Source organism: Aquarana catesbeiana, linkage group LG02 (assembly GCF_042186555.1).
Source record: "Aquarana catesbeiana isolate 2022-GZ linkage group LG02, ASM4218655v1, whole genome shotgun sequence".
NCBI classification, from domain to species: Eukaryota; Metazoa; Chordata; class Amphibia; order Anura; family Ranidae; genus Aquarana; species Aquarana catesbeiana.
The window spans coordinates 268,401,256-268,427,350 of NC_133325.1; the positions used below are offsets into that span (position 1 = coordinate 268,401,256).

At 41.0% G+C, this 26,095-nt stretch overlaps 1 protein-coding gene across 21 annotated transcripts in view; it reads left to right on the forward strand.

Moving 5' to 3' along the window:
- MBNL2 (muscleblind like splicing regulator 2) overlaps nucleotides 1–26,095 on the forward strand; it is a 249,671-nt gene that overhangs the window by 104,179 nt on the left and 119,397 nt on the right. The window contains exon 1 of one of the 21 annotated variants that reach the window (XM_073614388.1): nucleotides 9,486–9,750. The exons of the other annotated variants lie outside the window; for them this stretch is intronic. The gene's annotated coding sequence lies outside the window, so the exon portion shown is untranslated. Of the gene's footprint in view, nucleotides 1–9,485; nucleotides 9,751–26,095 lie in introns of those variants that run through there. 21 annotated transcript variants of the gene reach the window in all.

The following is a 26,095-nucleotide window of genomic DNA, read 5'->3' on the forward strand; positions in this document are numbered from 1 at the left end:
TATGGGGCTGTGCTGATAATCTATGTGCTGATTATCAGCACAGACCCCCCCCCCCGACAGGGAGAGCCGCTGATCATTTCTCAGCGCGAACCGAGGAATGCCGTTTACCGGCACTTCCTGGTTCAAGCGATGATCAGCTGTGATTGGTCACAGCTGATCACATGGTAAGGAGCCTCCATCAGAGGCTCCATACCACGATCGGAAATGCAGGCGCGTGCCGGCATGTTACCCTGCTGGACGTCATATGACGACCAGTCAGGTTAACAGAACCACCGCCCGGCCGTCATTTTGCTTTAGGCCAGGCGGGAAGTGCGTGTGCGAGAGTCGCTATGCTTTGTGAATGGTCCTGCTGCCTCTTGGGACCTGTAACGTGTCCCAGTAGGTGGGGGTAGAACTTATGGTGGAAGTACCTGCCCCCGCCCAAAAAAAAAAACTGCCAATAGGGGAGGCAGGATTATTTAAAGTGGAACTTCCAGTTTTTGGTGAAGTTCCGCTCTAAGCATTCTAAAGACTGGTTGAAGGCAGTTGATCCTTTATGTTTCATGCGTACTAAAGATTTTATTTTAGCAGATGTTAAAGGGGTAGTTCACCTTTACCACAAAACTGCCTATGCAGATAATGGGTGTCTGTAGATAAAAACAAACTGTGCAGCTCTGAATAAAGATGAATGTTACCCTCGCTGTAGGTGTAGGCCATTTTACATACTTTATGAAGCCTGACTGGAATACTCCCAGGCTAAGTGAGGCCTAGTCATCACTGCTCACCTCCATCACAGGAACAAGCTCTTTCTCTGATTCAAACCCCCTCACGTGCTCTTTCTCTCCTCTGATGCTGTAGCTCTAAGCTGAGCGTTTGAGAGTTCACTCCTGTGATGGTGGTGAGCAGTGACGACTAAGCCTCACTTGGCAACATCCTGGGAGTACTTGGCAACGTCCTGGAAGTATTCCAGTCAGGCTTCATAAGGCATGTAAATGGCCTACACCTAAAGAAGAAGGGCTTTATTCATCTTTTTTTTCAATCAAATACTTTTTTTATTTTTTTGTTGCAAAAACAAATAAACAAATATAACAAATTAGACCATGTGATATCATAAAGTAGAAAATCAAAAAGAAAAAAACAAAGACATAAACCAAACAAACCTTGTACCTCTCGGAGTGACTTAACATATAATGAATAGCGCATACTAAGATTATGAATACATTCTGCACATCAACTTGAATTCCCCCAGTATCAATCATCAAATTATAGCCATTTCCTCCAAGCAGCAACAAGTTATCTTTCTTTTACGTCCTCTATTCCTCTCCCTTCTACCACTACTCTTACTCCTGTCTATCTCCTCTACCTTCACTCCTCTCTACTAGACAAACTATCATATAATTAGGTTCTATCCAATGTGACCATATTTTATCAAATCTGTGGGGTGTGCCTCTGTGTTTGTATTTTAATTTTTCTCTTATAAGTATATAATTGAGTTTCTTAACCCATTGTTCATGGGTTGGAGAATCAGTGGATGTCCATTTTTGTAGAATAACTTTACATGCTAAGTATAGGGATCTTATCCACATAGTATGCATCTCTTCTGGAAATGCTCCGTCAGGCATTGTACCCCATAATGCCAGTTTGAGCATCCTTCTCAGTTGAGCATACTAAGTTTAAGGTTATAAATACTTTTTCCCAATAACGATGGAGCTTTGGACATCGCCAGAGCATATGGATAAGGAAGCCATTGAACAGAGAGCATCGCGGGCATAATGGTGTTATATATTTTCCCCATGCATAAAGTTTTTGTGGAGTATAATGAGCCCTATGTATAATAAAAAGCTGAGATAGCCTTTGAAGACGGTAAGAGGGATGTCCTAGGAAGTGTTTCAAGGGCACATATTCAGTCCTCCTCATCTAAACCCCATATATCTCCTTGCCACCAAACAAAACTATTTTTGTGTTTTTCAATATTCTCCATTATTTGTAAATTAGCATAAAGATCTCCTATTAATCCTCTTTTCGTACAGGCAGCCAAGGTTGCCTTTTGTTAATATTTTAGAGTGTTCATACTGTAGTTGACTTTTTGAGCTTTGGATTTGTAATGCGTGACTTATTTGGAGGTGTTGATAAAAGTTTTTATTTGTTAGCTGATACAGGTCTTTCAGTATATTTAAAAGGAAGTAAAACGTCCCCTTCATATAACTGATACAGAAATAGTATGCCCGCCTTTTTCCAGTCTAAATATTCCGATAGTTTATTTAATTCATAGAGGCAGTAATTATCCCATATGGGCATCTGTTTCATACAGTGGGGACGGAAAGTATTCGGACCCCCTTAAATTTTTCACTCTTTGTTATATTGCAGCCATTTGCTAAAATCATTTAAGTTCATTTTTTTCCTCATTAATGTACACACAGCACCCCATATTGACAGAAAAACACAGAATTGTTGACATTTTTGCAGATTTATTAAAAAAGAAAAACTGAAATATCACATGGTCCTAAGTATTCAGACCCTTTGCTCAGTATTTAGTAGAAGCACCCTTTTGATCTAATACAGCCATGAGTCTTTTTGGGAAAGATGCAACAAGTTTTTCACACCTGGATTTGGGGATCCTCTGCCATTCCTCCTTGCAGATCCTCTCCAGTTCAGTTCTGTCAGGTTGGATGGTAAACGTTGGTGGACAGCCATTTTTAGGTCTTTTCAGAGATGCTCAATCTGGTTTGGCTGGGCCATTCAAGAACTGTCACGGAGTTGTTGTGAAGCCACTCCTTCGTTATTTTAGCTGTGTGCTTAGGGTCATTGTCTTGTTGGAAGGTAAACCTTCGGCCCCGTCTGAGGTCCTGAGCACTCTGGAGAAGGTTTTCGTCCAGGATATCCCTGTACTTGGCCGCATTCATCTTTCCCTCGATTGCAACCAGTCGTTCTGCCCCTGCAGCTGAAAAACACCCCCACAGCATGATGCTGCCACCACCATGCTTCACTGTTGGGACTGTATTGGATAGGTGATGAGCAGTGCCTGGTTTTCTCCACACATACCGCTTAGAATTAAGGCCAAAAAGTTCTATCTTGGTCTCATCAGACCAGAGAATCTTATTTCTCACCATCTTGGAGTCCTTCGGGTGTTTTTTAGCAAACTCCATGCGGGCTTTCATGTGTCTTGCACTGAGGAGAGGCTTCCATCGGGCTACTCTGCCATAAAGCCCCGACTGGTGGAGGGCTGCAGTGATGGTTGACTTTCTACAACTTTCTCCCATCTCCCGACTGCATCTCTGGAGCTCAAACACAGTGATCTTTGGGTTCTTCTTTACCTCTCTCACCAAGGCTTTTCTCCTCCGATAGCTCAGTTTGTCCGGATGGCCAGCTAAAGGAAGGGTTCTGGTCATCCCAAACGTCTTCCATTTAAGGATTATGGAGGCCACTGAGCTCTTAGGAACCTTAAGTGCAGCAATTTTTTTGTAACCTTGGCCAGATCTGTGCCTTGCCACAATTCTGTCTCTGAGCTCTTCAGGCAGATTCTCATTTGCTCTGACATGCACTGTGAGCTGTGAGGTCTTATATAGACAGGTGTGTGGCTTTCCTAATCAAGTCCAATCAGTATAAACAAACACAGCTGGACTCAAATGAAGGTGTAGAACCATCTCAAGGATGATCAGAAGAAATGGACAGCAGTTAAATATATGAGTGTCACAGCAAAGGGTCTGAATACTTAGGACTATGTGATATTTCAGTTTTTCTTTTTTAATAAATCTGCAAAAATGTCAACAATTATGTGTTTTTCTGTCAATATGGGGTGCTGTGTGTACATTAATGAGGAAAAAAATGAACTTAAATGATTTTAGCAAATGGCTGCAATAGAACAAAGAGTGAAAAATTTAAGGGGGTCTGAATACTTTCTGTCCCCACTGTATATCCCTTATGTTGAGTAATATTTTGTACTGCTTCCCATACTCTGTGAGTCAAATGAAAAGTAGGGAACCTTTTTTTATTGTAGAATTGATGTGCTACTAATAATTGAACTAAAGGGTAATTTTTAAATTGCTATTGATGCTATAAGATGCTATTATCCTTTGTGTAGGGTCCTTCACGTCCACTGTCTCCCAGCCATGCCAATGTTGTAATTGTGAAGCAATAAAGTATAATCTTACACTAGGTATCACAATTCCCCCTTTATCAATGGGCTGTTGTAATATTTCAAATCTAATCCTGGGTTTTCCTCCCCTCCACACAATGGCCTACATCTATAGAAGGGCTTTATTCATCTTTAGTCAGAGCTGTACAGTTTGTTTTTATCTACAGACGCCCCTTATCTGTATAGGCAGGTTCTTAAATCGAGGAACAAACAAATGTGTAGCGCTAATGTGAAACGACCATATATTATATGCTGTGAAGGGTAATTCTTCAAATACGGCAATCATAAATAAAGAGCATAGTACGACAATCGTAGAAAAAACCTAAAATAACCTAAAATAAAATAAAAAACCTAAAATAAAAAAACCTAAAATAATTGTTTAAAAATAAAATTAAAATTGGATAAGTCCTAAAAGTCCTCAAGAAGTGAATCTTGCAAGGTGATAATGATCCTCAATACACATATGACTTCATACTGCACTTATCCAAACGTGAAGGCAAAGGTAATTCAAAGTGCATCCCCACCAACAATGAGAAGGCTTACCAGAACCTTTGGACCCAATAAACCTACGTTCAATCGGGTCAAACGGGCTTTTAGTCATCAACGACCAGGCTGGTGAGCTTCAGTAGATGGAGAGAAGAAGATCCGAGAATGGTATATGGAATCGTAGACCTCAAGGTAGATGTCCTCAATGTGGGTGGTTAAATAGACAAAGGAAAACAAAGAAAGGCCACATAGTGTAATCCCATATGGAAAAAATCCTTGACTATTTTATTGAAAAGGAAATACACTCACATGTAAAAAGATAAAAAACAGTGCTGTGTGGATAAAATGGCGGCAATGGTGTCCTACCCAACGCGTTTCGTCTCCTTGGACATCATCTGGGGGGTCACACCACTGCTGCCAGCAAGATTTATATAAGAAATACAAGAGTCCTTAATGAGAGTCCATTCATGCTTCATTTGGCTTGTAATCAATGGCACTTCCGGTATCGGCAAAAGATGGCCGCTTAGCGTGCGTTCCATGCCTCATTTGGAACCGGAAGTGCGTTCCATGCCTCGTCTTAAAAACGGAAGTGTGTGGGATGATACAGCAATATGTACACCCATCGGACCTATGAGATACTGAGTATTATGTGTAGAATCATTAATGGGTTGTTGGCATAGAAAGTGTCAAGTGTGGAAAGAAAATGGGTGTTATGGAGAGAGACAGGACGGAGATTGTGACGTCAGACGCATGCGCGTGAGGCTTGCGTTCCATTGATGTGAAGTGCGCGAATGAGAGGAAGTGACGTGTGGATACACGACGTAGTGGGAAGTACCTCTGAAGGGAGGCAGTGCGCAAGGTTCAAAGACATCCTGTGGTGTCATAGCAACGAAGATAGCATAGTGGGTGGCGCCACAAAGGAATACAGTGCGCAGAAGTGTGCAGCGTAATAACAACAAAACGCAGCGTGTCACAATTTAACTCGAAAGATGCCGTGATGACGTTTGAGTCACCCTTTTTTTTTTTTTTTTTTCTTAAAGGTGAACTATCCTTTTAATGAAGAAAGTTAGGGGAAGAAGATGCAATACATCTAGCCACTAGGGGTAAAATTCGCTAGTACCTTTTTAACGCCCTCTTTCATGTTTGTGTAATGGAGCATTTTTTATAAAATGCAGCTTCCTATCAGTGCCGCATGACAATTCTTCAAAACATTTTCACTCCTGCACTTAAGGTAAACAGTTGCATAGCTAATCTGCATTCACATTTGTCCTGTGTGAATTGGGCAAAAATGAAAGTTCTGTAAGCCGTTTTCACTTTTGAACAAATGTTGTTTTATTTTGGGCAGTAGTAAAATACCACATTATGGCCACTACATGGAGCTTGGGAGCATAGAAAATGCATACATCTTTGTAATCTAGATTAAATGTAACAAATCTATAGAATGTTAGTGAAAATTAGCACTCATTTGCAATTAGTTACTCACATGCTCCCCCTTCCAGACACTGCAGCTCACAGTGGGAGGTTTTCAGCAACAGAAGCAGCGCTATCAATCCTGAACGTAGTGAGCAGGACTGGGTATGGCCAGGTACTGTTTGGAAATTACAGGCTTATGAATTGGCAATGACAAGGCTGACGGCCATGATTGTAGTGCAAGCGGGCACAGCCCACAAGAGATTGACAACCAGTAGCATTTATTGCTACAGCCATCACAGGATGCTGCATTCGCTGGTCTGGCAAAATCAACAAAGAAAACTGTTCAGAAGTGCTGATACTTCAGCAGCTTTTTATTTGTGTGTACTGTACACACAGCTCTAAAAATAAAACAAAAAACAGTTGAAGAAGTGGCAAGTATTGCTTCTGGGTTTGTTTTGAAATGTGCATGTTGTGAATGTACCAAGAAAACAAACTAGTCATTTATATGAACACTGTCCTAGGAAGGAATACAAATAAAACAGCCACATTTCCTGAGGCTGCAACATGCAGTATCTTAGCCACATACAGTACATGCAACCTGTATGTCCAGTGTTTTGGGGCTGAATAAACCATAGTAATGAATACTGGTTATTCATTTGTAGCTATGGATGCATCAATACCAGTTTTTTAAAGATGCTTTACTGATACTGATGCTTTTTCTCAAGTACTCACCGATACCCATTTTTGGTGTCATGTGACTGTTTTTTTTTTGTTTTTGTTTTTTAGACTAATGAAAAACTATTACGATTTCTTTATAATTATTATGAAGAATTGTAAGCCCTGTTTCACTTTAGTGCGATTTCAAAGCCGCAGATCAGTTCAATTTGGACCTCCAATTTCATTGCAGCTTGCGACTTCACTTAACAGTCAATGCAAGTCGCAATGAATTTGCAAAAAGTAGTCCCGAAACATTTTTAAAGTCGCTGCGACTTGAGTCGCAACCATTTGAACAGTTCCAGTGTCGGTAATGGGCTTTGAGTTGTTATGTGATTTTGAACTGTCAAATTGCACTGGTCTGCAGACTTGAAGGTATCGGTTTTAGTATCTGAGCATTTGCACAAGTACAAATGTTTAGTATCGGCACCGATACCAATATCGGTATCTGTGCAACACTAGTAGCCACCCTATATCATACTCGAACAACCTCCATCTACTGATAGGACTGCCTTTTATGTGTGTAGGGGCAACTATTGCTTTTCCAGCTGTTGAAGTACAAGTATCACAATGACTTGTCAGTTAATTGTTGGTTGATGGTTGTAGTTACCTATAAATATTTTAAAATATAGCTAGTCTAGTAGAAATGCTCAGCGCTTATGTAGTTTGTTTTTTGTATGGGTTTTTGGGTAATTATATAAAAAGGGGCTGTGTAGAAACCTAGATTTTTTTTCCAATGTAAGTATGTGCAATATATTTTTCATGCCAGTGCGAATATTTGACACTAGTAATTTTTGTATCTTAAACCCAGGCAGGAAGGCTTACATCTTAAAGGGAAATTACACTCTTGCCGAGATGGGTGGATAGATGCAGAGCAACAGAAGGGTTAAAATACTAATCTATATTGGGGAGAAAAAATGCTGCCCTGGTGTGAGTGACAGTCATGTGACCAAAAGCAATCTGATCTCTGCTGAAGGAAAAGATCAGCCAATCTGAATTCAGACCCTCACTTTAAACAGAAACTATGTTGTAACCAAATGCCTAGATTTTTGCTCACAAGAGCTGTGTAGTAGGGAGCCTGGTGGCAAACGTTCTTTATGAAAGGTAATTATCTCATACCTTGCATTACTACTTATCAGTCACCACAAGGGTTACTATTTGAATATGGATCTGCATTAAAATTAGGATAGAGAAAAAAGATTTGCATTGTCTCGTTTTATATCTATAGGTGCCATGTATCACATGCTAGATTTTGTGTGAATAAATTGATAAGTAAAGTGGAGGTCGGTTAATGTAGGTGATGTACCTAAAGCTGGCTTGCCAAACTTCGAATTAGAAATTAAAGTAGCTGGGCAAATAAAAGTTGCCGAAACAGTGGCTGCTTCCAATTAACTGGAGTTACTGTTAAGGTATTTCAGTAGCTGAGGGTCCCAGCTGTCAGAACACAGCAGCAGAAGATTCATCCATCCATGCTGTTTAGTGCGAATGGGGAATCTATAGAGAGAGATCTTTACGTATGTAAAGATCTTGTATGGCCAGCTTTAGAGAACATGATATTAAAGTGATATTTAAGGTTCGAGTTTAAAAAATAAATGTCATATCTACTCGCTCTGTTCAATGGTTTTGTACAGAGCATCCTTGATCCTCATCTTCTCGGGTCCCCTGCCGGCCCTCCTGGTTCCCCCTCCTTGACCAATGCCCCCAAATAGCAAGCCGCTTGCTATGAGGGCACTGGTGCATGCTTGCTCTCGAACCCCTACTGTATGCGTCCATAAGACACACAGCTGTGGCTCGGCCCCACCCCCTGCTCTCTCCTCATTGGCTCACTTGCTGTAATTGGGAGCAAATGACTCCTGGTGCTATATCAGCCAATGAGGAAAGAGACCCGGGACCGCCGTGGCTCCCATGGACATCGCTGGATCGAGAGGGGCTCAGGTGAGTATTAGGGGAGGCTGTGGGGGAGAAGCACACAGAAGGTTAGTTAACTTCAGGCAAAGAATGCATGAAGGTAAAAAACCTTCAGCCTTTACAACCACTTTAAAAAGAATTTTCTATACATACATAAAAGCAGTACTTAAGGTTTTAGATTTGCATGTAGCAAATCAACTGGAGTCTGATTGCTCTGGGCAACAGTTCCCCTTACCTTTTCGTCCGCTTTTGTAGCAATCTTAACTAAGATGATTTGCCCACATGTGCATTAGGCAATCTTTAACAATAAAATAAAAATCATGTGAATGATTATCCAGAAAAAATTGGGAGGACAACATATAACTTCAGCATTAGACAGAGCTGTCTCTAGGATATATGCAGGTTAATGGGAGAGATTAAAGAAAACGTAAATGAAGCATACAGGCAGTCTCTACAGCATCGCTGGTAAAATTGCTGTTAATGGTAATCGGCATTTTCAGATATGGTGCAGAAAGCCCTGTGTGTTTACTCAGCAGGACAGAGACAAGCAACCGTTTTACTGCAGCTGTTGCTGAGTTACAGTCCCCATCACCTTCAAGCAATCGCTGAGGATTCTGCAAGTTGTATTTCAGCAGCAGCTGGAATGCTGAAGGTTGACTACCCCTGCAGTAGTGATGCAGATGCTATCATCTGATTCTGATGTAGATGACGCTGAGAGTCAGTAACGGAAATTCCATTTTCATCAGTATGGATGCACTGTTGTTTTTGCACACTATTTCTGCTGTATTGCAGTGTCAGTCACAGCCTGCCAGCCAGTGCAGTGCAGCCAAGAATAAGGAACTTGAATGTGATTGGATGCTGTAGACTGGGAGGGATAGGAAGGAAGGGCTGCAGTCTTTCAGCGACACTGTGCAAGCCATCTCTCTCTCGCTCTCTGCTTCATCATCTGATGGGAAAATCCCCTGGAAGGGCAAAGCATCTGTGTGTGCCAAAAGAAGAGAAGGGGACAGGACAGTATATGCTGCAGATAATTTCGTAGTGTAGCCATAAAGATTCTGCTTCGTGTGAAGGAGGTGTGGATAGACAGTGCAGAGAAATAACCAGTGCTGTAGCAGGTAAGAGGATTTTTTAGTGTCCCTGAATGTAAGAAGAGTTTGCTGCAGTCTGCTGCATACAGTGTGTTGCTTGCACAAGTCAGAATCAGTCGGAGTACAGAGAGGAGGGCAAACGGCCAGAGCATAACATGAACTATGAATAACAGATGGCTTCTCTTCTGCTTATTCTGCCTTTAATTTAAGCTGTTCTGTGTGCTTTAGTAACACACAAAAAAAAAACACCTTGTGCCAAGTGTTTACATTTCTGAGCTGACATGCGGAGATCCGATCATACTGAAATCATTTTATTTGTATAATCATAGAGGACGATTTAATTATCCTCTTTAGGCACTTAAAAAAATTGTTAGAATTATGTTACGTGTTAGAAGTCCCTCCATATGCGGTGCATCCACTGACATCTTTCTATAATGTGAAGTCTAATGGACTACAGGTTGAGCATACAGACGCATATACACATTTTCAGCTTGTGTTTTTAGGAGTATATTGGATTAGCTGTGGTAATAACGCCTACTGCAATTATTCCATATTCATGCAATATTAATGAGAACACACAGCCAGAAGAATAAATTGGGAGACCAGATTTTCCATGATATCCCTGCTTGTGCTTTCGGGGGTTTTATCAACTTTCTTACTTTACTCACACTAAGATAAGAAAGGTCTGTTTGATTTTGGCGTAGCTAAGGGCGTATTTACAGTAGAAGGCAAGAACTGCCCTTCCTATAGACTTGCGATACACTTTAGGCCTCCATCTACACAAGTACACAGCCTGCTTCTGATGGTTTACTTGTAAAGCCATGATACAGTATGTGCTGTGCAGGGTAGAAATCTTATATTTAGACAGAGGGAAGGTCAAAGAGTAGCCATTGCCTGACAAGATGAGATATTAGCAATATAGGGCTTAGTAGAATAGTTTATAGTAATGTGTGTGTGTTTTTACATGGACAATTGATAATGTCCAAACCTCTGTGCTTACCAGGATGGTATGTTGTGTAGCATCCCTATAGTGAGCTCTGGCTATTGCTCATATCTATTTCAGAACCTTGTATATATGGGCAGCAGTGCCAATTAAATAAGATTTTCTGCAGTCTTGAAAAATTCTGTTCAAGTGTAACTGCAGAATGACTGCAGTATGTTTGTCTTAATTGCTGTGCCAACATTTTAGAAAAAAAGTATGCAATGTCATAAAATGATTCCAGTGTAGGCCATCCATTACATTCAGTAAATGGCATGAAGTGCTTTATTCATTCTAAACCGGGAGCCTGTTTACAGTGTATTAATGGGAGAAAATTCATAGATATAGGATTCAGACATTCGTGTGCTGTACAGTCAGTTATTGAAGTGCAAAGTCCATCCTAATTAAATGTGGCCAGAATTGGGTATTTTAAAGTTTGTAAATGTTTCTTTTTGTATCCTTGCAAGGGGACAGGGTCATTTTTATGTGTATTTTTTTCAGGGCCAGTTCAATTGACAGTTTTGGAAGTCTAGGTTGGTCAAAATCAAAAGGGAAGTGACATATCCATATAATTGTACTTAGAGAGATAGGAAGCAGGAGAAAGAGAAAGAAGTGCCAGGGCAATCCTAGTGCTGCATTATAAGGTTTTATTAAAAAGTTAAAACAGTTACAATGTAATATGCACTCACATAGTGCTTGGTGGGTAGAGGGCTAAACCTGTCCAGCCTGGGAACAGAATCGCCGCCAAGTTCCTGGGATGTTGAAGCCACTAGCGCCTTGTGTCAGCAGGGAGCTGAAGCCTCGGGAGGACGCTGATTGGGTAACTTGGTGTGGAAGTAATCCAGAGCTGTCACACTGGGGAGCCGCCTACCGCTGTGTTTGGCCAATCAGAATGAGTTTTGGAAGCTAAGCCATGCCTCCTTCGTCAGCTAAATTAGTACTTCACATGCCCTTCCAGCATTTACAATTCCAAGAGATATCACTGATATTGCATTTTTTAATTATGTATTAAAAATTAGAACGTTTCTAAAAAGGCGCAAGATAACAGTAAAGCTCACCACACATGTCACAATCTGGTTGTACACTCTCTTTTGGATCTACCAACAACTGTGGTAGTGCAAGGCCTCGTTGTATTCACAGCGCTTCACTATTTCCACATTTTGTTATGTTGCAGCCTTATTCCAAAATGGATTAAATTCATTAAATTCACTATTTTCCTCCAAAATTCTACAAATAATATACCCCATAATGACAACATGAAATAAGTTTGTTTCAAGTCTGGGCCACTCAAGGACATTCACAGAGCTGTCCCAAAGCCACTCCTTTGTTGTCTTGTGCTTAGGGTCGTTGTCCTGTTCGGAAGATGAACCTTCCCCCCAGTCTGAGGTCCACTCCAGAGCGCTTTTTTATTTTTATATATATATATATATATATATATATATATATATATATATATTATTAGTCAAAAATAATGCATTCAGAATCATATTCTATATACAATAAACCTCATTTGTATATATAGTGATCTATAGAAATAAATGCAAGTCAAAATCAGGGTTTGACCGCTTGCTGACCAGTGCACGACGATATACGTCGACATAATGGCACGGCTGTGCAAATGGGTGTACAGGTACATCCCCTTTAGGACACAGCATTGTGGGCGCGCACATGCCTGTTGTGTACTCTGTGGCCATGCCCACGGGTCCCATGGACTCTATGTCCGCCAGTGTCCCGCGATCGTGTCACGGAGTGGCAGAACAGGGAGAAACAAGGCATTTCCCCATTCTGCCTAGTGACATGACAGATCTACTACTCCCTGTCATCGGGAGCAGTGATCGCTGTCATGTCAGTGGTAGCCCACCCCCCCCAAAGTTAGAATCACTCCCTAGGACACACTTAACCCCTTGATTGCCCCCTAGTGTTTAACCCCTTCCCTGCCAGTGTCATTTATACATTAATCCGTGCATTTTTATAGCACTGATCGCTCTATAAATGACAATGGTCCCAAAATAGTGTCAGAAGTGTCCGATGTGTCCGCCATAATGTCAGTCACAATAAAAATTGCAGATCGCCACCATTACTAATAAAAAAAAAAAAAAAAAAATAGTAATAAAAATGCCATAAAGCTATCCCCTATTTTGTAGATGCTATAACATTTGCGCAAACCAATCAGTATGCGCTTATTGCGTTTTTTGGGGGTTTTTTTTTACCAAAAATATGTAGAAGAATACATATCGGCCTACACTGAGAAAGAAATTAGTTATATAGAGAAATTATTTTATATATAGAAATTTTTTATATATATTTTTTCGGATTATTTATTATAGCAAAAAGTAAAAAAAAATTGCTTTTTTTTTTTTTTTTTCAAAATTGTCGCTTTTTTTTTTTTATAGCGCAAAAAATAAAAAATGCAGAGGTGATCAAATACCACCAAAAGAAAGCTCTATTTGTGGGGAAAAAAGTATGCAACGTCGCATGGCCGTGCATTTTTCAGTTAAAGTGACGCAGTGCCGTGTCGCAAAAAGTGCTCTGGTCAGGAAGGGGATAAATTGTAACGGGGCTGAAGTGGTTAAACCTCTAGGTTGTAGAGTATCAAATGATGCAGTTCCCCCAAACAAACGGGGGGGGGGGGGGGGGTGTGTGTGTAGGTAATCGTGAATTAAATTTTAAAAAATTGGAAGTAAAATGGATAAATAGATTGGATACTTTACAACCTGGAGGTTTACACTCGGATTTTGACTTGCATGTATTTCTATAGATCACTAAAATGAGGTTTATTGTATATAGATTATGATTTGAATGCATTATTATTGATTAATATATATATAAATAAAAAAATATATAACTTATATCAATCATTTTATTAAAAAAAAAAAAATATATATATATATAAAAATTTTTTTTTTTTTTATCATTTTTTTTGGATTCGTATGTTTTAATACTAGGATAAATAGAACTTTTTCTATGTGATTGGAGCGTGATTACATTTCATTGAGCCATCCCTCTGGAATTTAGGATGAAAATAATTACGATTATTTGTATTAATTGGTGCCTAAGGCCCCTTTCACACTGGGGCGGTTTGCAAGTGTTATTGCGCTAAAAATACCGCCTGCAAACCGCCCCTAAACAGCCCGAGGGCTTTCGCACTGAAGCGGTGCGCTGGCAGGACGGTAAAAAAAGTCCTGCGAGCCGCATCTTTGGAGCAGTGAAGGAGCGGTGTGTTCACCGCTCCTAAACCGCTCCTGCCCATTGAAATCAATGGGACAGCGCAGCTATACCGCAGCAATACCGCGGCTATAGCCGCGCTGCACGAGCGGTTTTAACCCTTTTTCGTCCGCCAGCGGGGGTTAAAACCGCAACGCTAGCGGCCGAATACAGCCGCAAAAACAAAAAATAGCGCTGTTTTACCGCCGACGCCCCCACCGCCCCAGTGTGAAAGGGGCCTAATAGATTTCCGGTGTGAAATGTAACAATATAAAATGAAGTGAGAATAATGTCAGTATACATCTTGTTTCCAATCTAAAGAAGGGCGTAAGCTTTGTATCCCTAAACTGTTATTTGGAACGATATGAAAAGTATGTAATCTATTACATGTGGAATTAATACATTTTGAAGTGCAGCAATCCCTGGACGTTTTCTTTATATATGGTCTTTGGGAAGGCTTGATTGCTGGCACTAGGACGTATATCATGTGCTGTCTACTACACCTGTGAAGTTTTTTATTTATTATAATAGATAGATAGATAGATAGATAGATAGATAGATAGATAGATAGATAGATAGAATCCCAAAATATTTTATTTTATCTAAGTAATCTTCTAACAAATATGGATTTTAACTTGGCAACATAGAAAGGCTTAGGCATGAAAGGGTTAATAGAGGAAGTCTAGTACATGAAAATCTTCTGTAAGACTGCCTGTTTTTTTCAGAACAACTCCTTAATATATGGGAAGGTTTCAGTTATTGCTGTCTTAAGAAAACTTGTTTGTTTGATGCTTTGCAAAAATCTTTCCAAAAATATAACAAATATTTTTCCACTTATTAACTTTGCAAAATGGCCATTCGCAAGGTCTTTCTGTATTTCATTTTGTTTAAAAAAAATATGGTAGAGCAGTAACCATAGAAACCAATTAGAAATCAACAGGTAGCAGTCTAACTACATTAGTACAAATGTAGCATGTATCGTAGTGTAGAAGGAAAATGCCTAAATGTTCTGATTTTGTTGACAGTGTACCCCAAAGCTTGGAAAACCAGGTTGCTTTATTATCGAAACCAGCTTGTGTGATTTTTTTTTTTTTTGGGGGGGGGTTGTAAAGTGAAAGGTCAAAACCCATCAGTTTACTTATTATTTGCTTTCTGCATTCAGCTGAAAAGATTTCTTTTCACTTGCTGTCCCAAAGGACAACAGGAAGTTTCAGGGCACCTTTATAAGTTAAGTAGAATTCCCCTCAGTCAGTTGTCACTGGAACAGGTGTCAACATTGGAAGATTCATTCTCCCTTCCTGTTCAGGTGACAGTTGTAAAATTCCCATCACATTCTTTCTCTGTGACAATACATGACACAATACGTCTCAGAACAGAAATTGGGAGTAACCACAGCATGTAGCTGAAGACCAGGAAACCACACGCCATTGGAAGTGTCTAAGATGATTCTCTTATGCCGCGTACACACGGTCGGACTTTTCGTCTACAAAAGTCCGACAGCCTGTCCGACAGACTTCCGGCGGACTTTCGGCGGACTTGCAGCAGACTTTCTAACGAACGGACTTGCCTACACACGACCACACAAAAGTCCGACGGATTCGTACGTGATGACGTACACCGGACTAAAATAAGGAAGTTCATAGCCAGTAGCCAATAGCTGCCCTAGCATGGGTTTTTGTCCGTCGGACTAGCACACAGACGAGCGGATTTCGGGGTCCGTCGTAGTTACGGGGTCCGAAGCATGTTTCAAATCTAAAGTCCGTCGGATTTGAGGCTGAAAAAGTCTGCTGAAAGTCCGGAGAAGCCCACACACGATCGGATTACCAGCCAGCTTTAGTCCGTCCGCGTCCGTTGGACTTTTGTAGACGAAAAGTCCGACCGTGTGTACGCGGCATTTGGGTGGACAGTATGTAAGGCGGAGGTGGGGTATTACATTTCTTCTTTGCACATTTATGTAATGTTTTAATTTTAGAATATCTCTAATGTTAAGTATCCCTTGGTATGTGTACCTGTATTATCAGTATCCCTTATGTGTGTGTGAATGTTTACCAAACTATCTTTTAATCTGTTTGCTAAAATGCTAAACTTTTTATAGTATGAGAAGCATAACTAACACTTTATCCATTAGATGTACCCCTGGTATGCACATACCTTGTACCCATTAAGGTATATTCACACCTTGTGAATGTACGGGACAATGACGTGAGAACCCTAGTAGGGGTTCCCAGCAGTTTGCTGCAAGAGGGAGCTAATTTCGGCCACTCGCACGTACATGCAGCGATCACTCGCGTGTGTTTGCTGCATGAGCAATTACACGCAAAAGGCTGCGATTAGCTGCGGGAGTTGGCAGCCTCCTGTTGCTTTCAATGGGGTTGCCTCCTGCAGCCTATTGATGTTGGGTGCATTAGCAGGCATGAATGCACCTTTATTCTCCAGAAAATGTTAGTATTTTCTTTTACAGAAAGAAAATACTGTCTACAAATTTGCCTTCTTTTACAGGCAGTAAGCAATCTAACTAAAAGTGATGCTTCGGTAATTGGGAGTCTTTTTATATTCAGAATATAGAAGTCTTCAAACTGTAGGATCTTTTTTTAAAGCTGTTCTCTGGGCAGTTTTAAGGAGAAAAGTGCCCCAAACGTCCTCTTTGGGATTCCCGAGTCTGTAGTTTACAATTCATCAAGCAATGCTGTCCTATAACTGTGCTCAAGGCAGCATTGCCTGTTGAGATTGCTTATCCCAGCCACCTAATCTGTATGCTGAGTGATTAATCTCCTCACCCCCCCCCCCCCCCCCCCCACAGGGCATGTCTTCATCTTATAGGTTGCTTCGCAGGCTCCACCTCCCTGTGCTGCTGGTGTTGAGACAAAATGACCAACCTGGCAGAATGTGCAACCCGCGTCACTTCCTGTGACGTGGAATCAACTGTATCTCCACACCGTGTGCGCTGCGCAGGCACAACAAGTCATACATCTCTTCAGTGGTTGACGTCGGTGCACAGAGGAATTTGCCTGACAAAATGCTTGATCCTGGTCATCTACGCTGCCAAGCAAAGAAACTAACTGCGCATGCGTGTATTCTACGGAATGATTGTCTGCATATCACATTCACAAACAACAATGATTTTATATATATTTCACAAATTTTGATTTTGTCAAATATATATAAAATCATTGTTGTTTGTGAATGTGATATGCAGACAATCATTCCGTACAGTGCACGCATGCAGTTACTTTGCTTGGCTGACTAGATGATTAGCAACGTAAATGTCGTAGATGTTAGTTGATTTCTGCCGTGCGCATGTGCAGGAGTCGGTCGTCGAACTTTTGTCAGGCAAATTCCTCTGTGCACCGACATCAGCCACTGAAGGGATATATGACACTTGCGCCTGCACAGTGCGCTTGGTTTGGAGATGCAACTGATTCCATGTCACAGGAAGTGACGCGGGTTGCACATTCTGCTAGGTTGGTAATTTTGTCACAACACCAGCCAAGGGATGCATGACGTGTTGCACCTGCGCAGTGTGCTCGGTTTGGAGATGCAGGTTGCTCATTTTGTCAGAACACTGAAACAAAAGATCCTGAAGCTGGGTGAGTGTTTCCCCTTGACTAAAAAAACTATTTTCCTAAAGCTTCACGAAGAATCGTTATCGCAATTTTTTTCCCCCTTGCGATCTTAACAAAGTATTTCCCAATTCTTGCTATGCAGAGAATTCTCTCTGCTCTGCTGATGCCCACAGCCAAAAATAAAATAGGCAGTCTGCCAATAATCACAACATTCTTTAGCAGTGGAACTTAAGTATAAACATTGTAACAATTTGTCCTTTAGATCAAAGGAATACACTTTGGTGTGTAAATGAGGGAAGTTTAACCACTTAAACACTAAACCTTTTTCTGACATTTGTTGGTTTCAAGTTTAAAATCCCCCAAACATATATATATATATATATATATATACATACACACACTCACACACACACACACACACACGTGAGTACACCCCTCACATTTTTGTAAATATTTTATTATACCTTTTCATGTGACAACACTGAAGAAATGACACTTTGCTACAATGTAACTTAGTGAGTGTACAGCTTGTATAACAGTGTAAACTTGCTGCCCCCTCAAAATAACTCAACACACAGCCATTTATGTCTAAACCTCTGGCAACACAAGTGAGTACACCCCTAAGTGAAAATGTCCAAATTGGGCCCAATTAGCCTTTTTCCCTCCCCGGTGTCATGTGACTCGTTACTGTTACAAGGTCTTAGGTATGAATGAGGAGCAGGTGTGTTAAATTTGGTGTTATCACTCTCACTCTCTCATACTGGTCACTGGACGTTCAACATGGCACCTCATGGCAAAGAACTCTCTGATGATCTGAAAAAAAGAATTGTTGCTCTACATAAAGATAGCCTAGGCTATAAGAAGATTGCCAAGACCCTGAAACTGAGCTGCAGCACGGTGGCCAAGACCATGCAGTGATTTAACAAGACAGGTACCACTCAGAACAGACCTGCTCATGGTCGACCAAAGTAGTTGAGTGCACGTGTTCAGCATCACATCCAGAGGTTGTCTTTGGGAAATAGACGTATGAGTGCTGTCAGCATTGCTGCAGAGGTTGAAGATGACCACTGCCATGCTAAAGAAGCTGATGGTAAAGGTGATGGACTGGCCAAACATGTCTGCAGACCTAAACCCCATTGAAAAGGATGTGGGGCATCCTCAAACGGAAGGTAGAGGAGCGCAAGGTCTCTAACATCCACCAGCTCCGTGTTGTCATCTTGGAGGAGTGGTAGAGGACTCCAGTGGCAACCTGTGAAGCTCTGGTGACCTCCATGCCCAAGAGGGTTAAGGCAGTGCTGGAAAATAATGGTGGCCACACAAAATATTGACACTTTGGATCCATATTGGACATTTTCACTTAGGGGTGTGCTCACTTTTGTTGTCAGTGGTTTAGACATTAATGGCTGTGTGTTGAGTTATTTTGAGGGGACAGCAAATTTACACTGTTATACAAGCTGTACACTCACTACTTTACATTGTAGCAAAGTGTCATTTCTTTAGTGTTGTCACATGAAAAGATACAATAAAATATTTACAAAAAGTTAGCCCAATTTTTTTTGTATTATGTGAAAGATTTTACGCCGCGAGAATCGTGATCTTTTTATTCTAAGCAAAAAAATTGTGATTCTCAGTTTGGTGAGAACCGTGCAGCTCTAATTTTTCCAGTCTGGAGCAGTTTATGTAAAAGAAAAATTTGGGTCTGTTTGGTCTAGAAAAAAAGATTTGCCTGGAGATGAGCTATATTATTTGAGTGCAGTCTCTAGTGAAAGATTTTTCTCTATACGGCTACATAAGGCAGGCGAACCTGGAAAAACAGGTGTCAATATCTTCCTGTCAAAGTTAGTGATACATGTAAGAAACACATAGGGCCTTTCAGTCTCCTTTTTTTGTATATAGCATGATGGAATTTAGTATTCCTGGTGTAATATTTTTTTAGAATTAAAAATGATGTTTAACTACCTCAATACAGGGCACTTTCACCCCCTTCCTGCCCAGGCCATTTTTCAGCTTTTAGTGATGTCACACTTGGGCGGTCTTGCTACGCTGTACCCAAATTACTTTTTTGTAATTTTCTTTACACAAATAGAGCTTTCTTTGGGTGGTACTTGATCACAGCTGGGTTGTTTATTTTTTGCTGAAAAACTGAAAATATACCAAAATTATGAAAATAAAAAAAAGTTTGTCAGAAAATGTTGTAAATAAGTTACTTTTTCTCCTTCACTGATGAGGCTGCATTGATGGGCACTGATAGGCTGCACTGATGGATACTGATATGTGGCACTTATGGGTAGGCACTGAAAAACTGCATGGAGTGGCATAACTGATGGGCACAGAATGGCATCACTAATGGGCACTGCTGGGGCTGCATTGTAATCAGGGCACTGGTGATGAGGAGTGGCTCTCCTCACCTCACACTCTGTCAGTGTGAGGCAAGGAGAGCCAGTAAACTGCACTTCCTTTTTTACATGTGATCGGCTGTAATTGGACACAGCCGTTCACATGGGCAAAGAGCTGCGCTCTTTGCCGAGATCAAGGTCCGCACCATGTTCCTGGGACACGGCGCGATCCCGATCTCTGGTAAACTGGACACTGTCATATGACGTTGTCCTAGAACGAGAGCCGCACAGCTCCACCGTCATTTGACGGTGGGTGGGCGGCAAGTTGTTAATTACATTATTGAACTAGAGATCTACAATTGCAGAATGGAAGCAAGCTTGTACAGCAAGTGTTACAAAATTTAAATATATTTGATTCCAACTTAAAGGGTAACTTCACTTTCATGGGGGAAAAAATGTATAGCATATGTAATTGCTACACAAACCTTATAGTATTTGAATGTTATTAAAAATGACCTTTTCTTGGTGTACAGAACTTGCCCAGAAATGTAATTTCCTGCTTGTGTCATTTGCCCAGATATTTTCCCGTTAGTCTCCACTAATACAGACATTAGATTTTATGCATCCTCCGCAACAAAAATGTTAGTTTTGGTGAGATGTTCCCCACAGCTTAACTTTAAGGCTATGTTTCCACTAGTGCGTCCCCAAAGTCGCGCGATTTTGCCGCGATTTTTTACCGCGATTTTACCGCGACTTTTTACCGCGATTTGAAGCAATGCCTGTATCTATGGACCTCAAGTTGCATCAAAGTGGGACCAAAGTAGTGCAGGGACTACTTTGAAGTCGCTGCGACTTGAAGTCGCACAGATATGAACGGTACTCATTGGAAATCATGGGAAACAATTTGTCATGCGACTTTTCAGTCCCAAGTCGCATGAAAAGTCGCACTAGTGGAAACAGAGCCTAAAGGGATAAAGACTCTGCAACTTTCCTCATTAGAACACTGCCAGTTCACCAGCTGAATAATAATGAAATTCCCTCTCTCACCCTGCACATAACAATCAGCTTTTTCTACAGAGCAAAAACAAGCAGAAACTTGCAATGAAGTTTGATAAAACCCTTGCAATGTACCTTGATCACCCATAGAGGAATAATGTGTTTGTTTTTTTTGTCTTTTTTTTTTTTCAACAAAAATGGAGTCACTCTTTAATGTTTTCTGTGAGGTGCTATAGAATGTTTTAGAAGGAATTAGGGGTGTGCATCTTCACTGGTCTCACGATTCAATTACAATTATCCTGTCCACAATTCGATTCGATGATGCATCACAATTACTGCGCAAGTGCGCATGGGTAAAAACTTTTTATCCAAAAATTCAAGCAGTCAAAAATACTTGATTTTTCTCCAGTGGCAGAGGGATGGCTGGTTTCAGAGGCAGAGGGATCGGGCAGACGGATGGACGGGATCAGAGGCAGAGGGATGGATGGGAACAGAGGCAGAGGGATTGGGCAGATGGATGGATGGGATCAGAGGCAGAGGGATCACTCAGAGGGATGGTGGGATCAGAGGCTGAGGGATGGATGGAATCAGAGGCAGAGGGATCAGGCAGATGGAAGGCTGGTATCAGAGGGATGATGGGATCAGAGGCAGAGGGATGATGGGATCAGAGGCAGAGGGATGAGGGGATCGGAGGCAGAGGGATGAGGGGATCGGAGGCAGAGGGATGAGGGGATCGGAGGCAGAGGGATGGATGGGATCGGAGGCAGAGGGATGGATGGGATCAGAGGCAGAGGGATCTTGCAGACGGATAGATAGGATCAAAGGCAGAGGGATCAGGCAGATGGATGGATGGGATTAGAGGCAAAGGGATTGGGTGAATGGATGGTATCAGCAAAGGGGTGATGGTAGTGGAGGGATGGGATCAGTGACACTGGCACTTACTTACCTGCTCTGCGTGTCAGTCGATTCCCCATCCTGCATGTTGCTCAGTGTGTTTTCCCGGTGCCTCCATTCAAGCCTCTGCTCATGTCGGGTCTCCTTGAAACCCTCTCCCTGCACTGTACTGGCTGTCCGCTCATCAGCTGAGTTCAGTGAAGCGGAGGGGGCTTTAGCCAACATGCAGGCTCTACCTCTGTATTTCTCTCTGAGAAGCAGAGAACTGCACGGTGCGGAGCGACGAATTACGTCATCAACAATCGATTCAGCCGAATCGCAACATCGGTGCAGCATTGCGAACGTCCGAATTGCGATGCTGCAATTTATATTCAACACCCCTAATAGGAATACGGCTTGGTTAACACTAGTGCAATTTTAGATGCGACTTGAGTCGCACAGAATCGCGTGACAATGGAAGTCCCATTATTTTCCATGGTGCTCTGTTCAGATTACTGCAGCACAGCATGGCACGTTTTCTGGAAAAGGGCTACTTTGGTATGATTGCAGTGCGATTTTGGCCCTATAAACTGCAGTTAAAAAGCACCAGAAACCCTGCACATGCGGTTTTATGCAATTTTGCTGCATTTATGCAGGTTAAGGCACCTTAACAACCAGCATAGTCTTTCCTCTGCCAAAAATACCGTAGTATCAAAACAATGTCAAAAACATAATTGTGATGAAAATTGGATCAAATCGCAGCTGCACTAGTGTAAACCTAGTCCAAGTACAAACAAAGAAAAAAAGTAGTAAACAAATGTTTGACATCCATAATTTTAAGAATGCCTGCCATGTACAAGTTGGCCACTTAAATGTATCAATGCTTGTGAAACAGTGAATGTCAGTGAGAATGTTTGTTTTATTTGCAACCCATTTATTTTAAGCATTGCAGCATAGCTGTGTCCAGTTATGCAAATGTTCTGATTGACCAAAACATGGACTTGATTTTGACTGTTCAGATGGGAAAAACTGCTAATATTATCATACCCAACAGTGCCTGACATGAGGAGGTCATTGAAAAACCATATACCATTATTTTAAGTTTTTGGTGTGTTGCAAAGTTCTCTAATAAGGCAGAATAATTTATTGGAATAAAATGTTTATAGACTGTTCAGGATCTGATTTTTGAGACAGAAATTTAATCGCTATAAAATATTTATTATACTTAAATGACCATAAAGTTTCCATACAAACTCCTTGGGCAATAGAAAATCAAAAAAGCAACCTTATAAATCAAGCTTATAAATTTCACCAAACACAATAGGCCAGCCTTTTTCAACCAGGTTGCCTTCTGGGTTCTTCAGGTATGCCTTGGCAAAATGCCTAAGAATTGTCAACAAGCCAACAAGTGGCTCAAGCCTGGCGTTTGTTACCAAAAGCCACAGGTTTTTATTGTGCATGATTGCAACCATGGGCACTGTGCAGGCCATCCACTGGCATCCTAACAATCAATAATGCCATCAGTTAAAAAGCACAGTATCCTTGTTTTCTCCTCCCCTATCTCTCAGTACTGGGGTCGCTTTAGCGGAGAGCGGTAGAGAAAATAAGGGAGAAGCCAAATGCTAGCATACCAGTTTGGTGGAGGAATAAATCACCACTAGTGTTGGGTGGCCCATGTGTGTGGATGCTGCTGCAATATGGACAACTATTAGTTTATTTTTTTACATTTAGAAGGTTGTGCCTTGAATTTGTGTATAATTTTAAATGGTGCCTTGATTAGCCACTTCAGCCCCGGAAGGATTTACCCCCTGGGAATAAGTAAATACTTTAATGTCCATAGTCTGGTGAATTCAAAGTGTGTGTTTATACCTAAAACTTTGTTTTTTTGTTTTTTTTGATGTTGAGAAAAGGGAATGGCAAAAAAAATCCTGTCGGTTTGTTTTTCGCTATCTTGTCTTGTTGGAGAAATTGCGTGCCCCTCCCTGTCTCTGAAACAAAAAGCAAGAGGAAATTTGTACAAAGTGAGGTTAATTCCCGAAGAAGTGTCTTTATGTTGCAAAATGCGTAAACTCCTGGACATACAGTGGGTATAGAAAAGAATCGCCCCCCTTTAAAATCACATTTTGTTGCTTTGCTGCCTGAAATGAAGACACCGTTTTTGTTTTATCCAGCTGTATTTACTCAGTGCAACTTAAAACATCCAAGTAAAAGATATAACACCAACACACCAGAAAGAATAAAAATAAATCAAAAACAGAATCACTGAGTTAGAAAAGGGATGTCTCTACTAACTTTGCACATCTAAACTTTGCAATATTTGAAAAATCTTCTTTGAAGAACTGATAAAGTTCAGTTAAATTTGATGGTGACCATTTGTGGACTGCAGTCTTCAAGTAATTCACCAGATTTTCAATGTGGTTTAAGTCTGGGCTCCGACTAAGCCATGCAAGGACATTCACCTTTTTCTCCTTCAACCACTGTGTGGTCATTTTTGCTGTGTGCTTTGGGTCATTGTCATGTTGGAAGGTAATCCTTCTTCCCATTGACAACTTTCTGGCTGAGGGCAGCAGATTTTCCTCAAGAATTTTGATATTTTGCCCCATCCATTTTTCTTCTCTCCTGACAAGTGCTCCAGTCCCTACTGCAGAGAAACACCTCCATAATAGGATATTACCACCTCCATGCTTTACTGTAGGAATGGTGTTGTTTGGACGGTGAGCTGTATTGGATTACCTCCAGACATATCATTTGGTGCTGAGGCCAAATCATTCAATTTTAGGCTCCTCTGACACCTTATATGCACCTTGATGATTTTGAGGCCACATCAAAAAAGGTTTTCTGGTCAGATGAGACTAAAATTGAATTAATGGGCCCCAACACCAACTATGTCTGGTGGAAATCTATCCAAATAACACCATTCCTACAGTAAAGCATGGAGGTGGTAATATCCTGTTATGGAGGTGTTTCTGTACTACAGGGACTGGAGCACTTGTCAGGATAGAATAAAAATGGAAAATCTGCTGCCTTCTGCCAGAAAGTTGTCAATATGAAGAAGGTTTACCTTCCAACATGACAATGACCCAAAGCACACAGCAAAAATGACCACACAGTGGTTGAAGGAGAAAAAGGTGAATGTCCTTGCATGGCCTAGTAAGAGCCCAGACTTAAACCCCATTGAAAATCTGTGGAATGACTTAAATACTGCAGTCCACAAGCAGTCACCATCTAATTTAACTAAACAGTTCTGCAAAAAAATGAGGCAAATTGCAATGTCTAGATGTGCAAAATTAGTAGAGACATATCACAACAGAGGCTGTAGTTAAAGCAAAATGTGGTCCAGCAAAACACTGACACAAAGGGGGGTGGGGGGACTGAGCCTTTTTTTCAACGTGATTCTGTTGAAGTTTTTTTTATGAGTAAATACAGCTGGATAAAGCAAAAACTGTTTGTCTTTATTTCAAAGCAACAAAATGTGATTATTTAAAAGGTGGGCGATTCTTTTCTATACCCACTGTATATTGTACATTGTAGTGATATTCCTGGACTGTCTGATGCTTCAGTCAGGCACCACAATTTTGTGTCTACAGCTTTGGCATTTCTTGCTTTCCTCCAATGAGGACATCTTGACATCCCTTCAAGTCCACTGGTGACTTGAGGGTTTATTTACTAAAGGCAAATCCACTTTGCACTACAAGTGCACTTGAAAGTGCAGTCACAGTAGATCTGTGGGGGACATGCAAGGAAAATAAAAAAACTGCATTTTTGATTGCACATGATTGGATGATAAAATTAGCAGAGATTCCCCTCATTTCAAATCTTTCCCTCAGATCTACAGCAACTGCACTTCCAAGTGCACTTTCGGTGCAAAGTGGATTTGCCTTTACTAAATAAACCCTTCCGTGTTTAGTTGCTTTACGTATTCTGTCAAGCTTAAAGAGGAGAAAATAATTGCTGCCATACAAATGATTCTTTCTTCCGCTCAGTGTTTTTGTGTGACACAGCCTATTACTGGTTAACTATACGGGGCTCTGAATCTCACTTGGAACTCATGGCAGATATAAACATTGCCTGTATTCCAGGTGTATATTCAATATTCAATGTTAAAACTTTTATATATCTGTTCCCCATAAACCTTATCCTACAAGAGTATGAATGGTAAAATCCCTGTCATTTGCAATATGTATTATAAACTATATTTGCCATGCTAAGAATTGACAGCAGAAGGATCACTAAGAGGCTGCCTGTTTTTGTCCCCATGGAATCGCTCTCTTGAAGATGTCACTCCCAATGCTAGCGATCAAGATTCAGCAGCAACATAGAGACATCTATGTGACTACAGAGGGAGTGATTCCATAGGGACACACAGGCTGCCTTTTTACCGACACTGACAATTTGTTGCTAGCAGCAGAATGTCTCTGTGT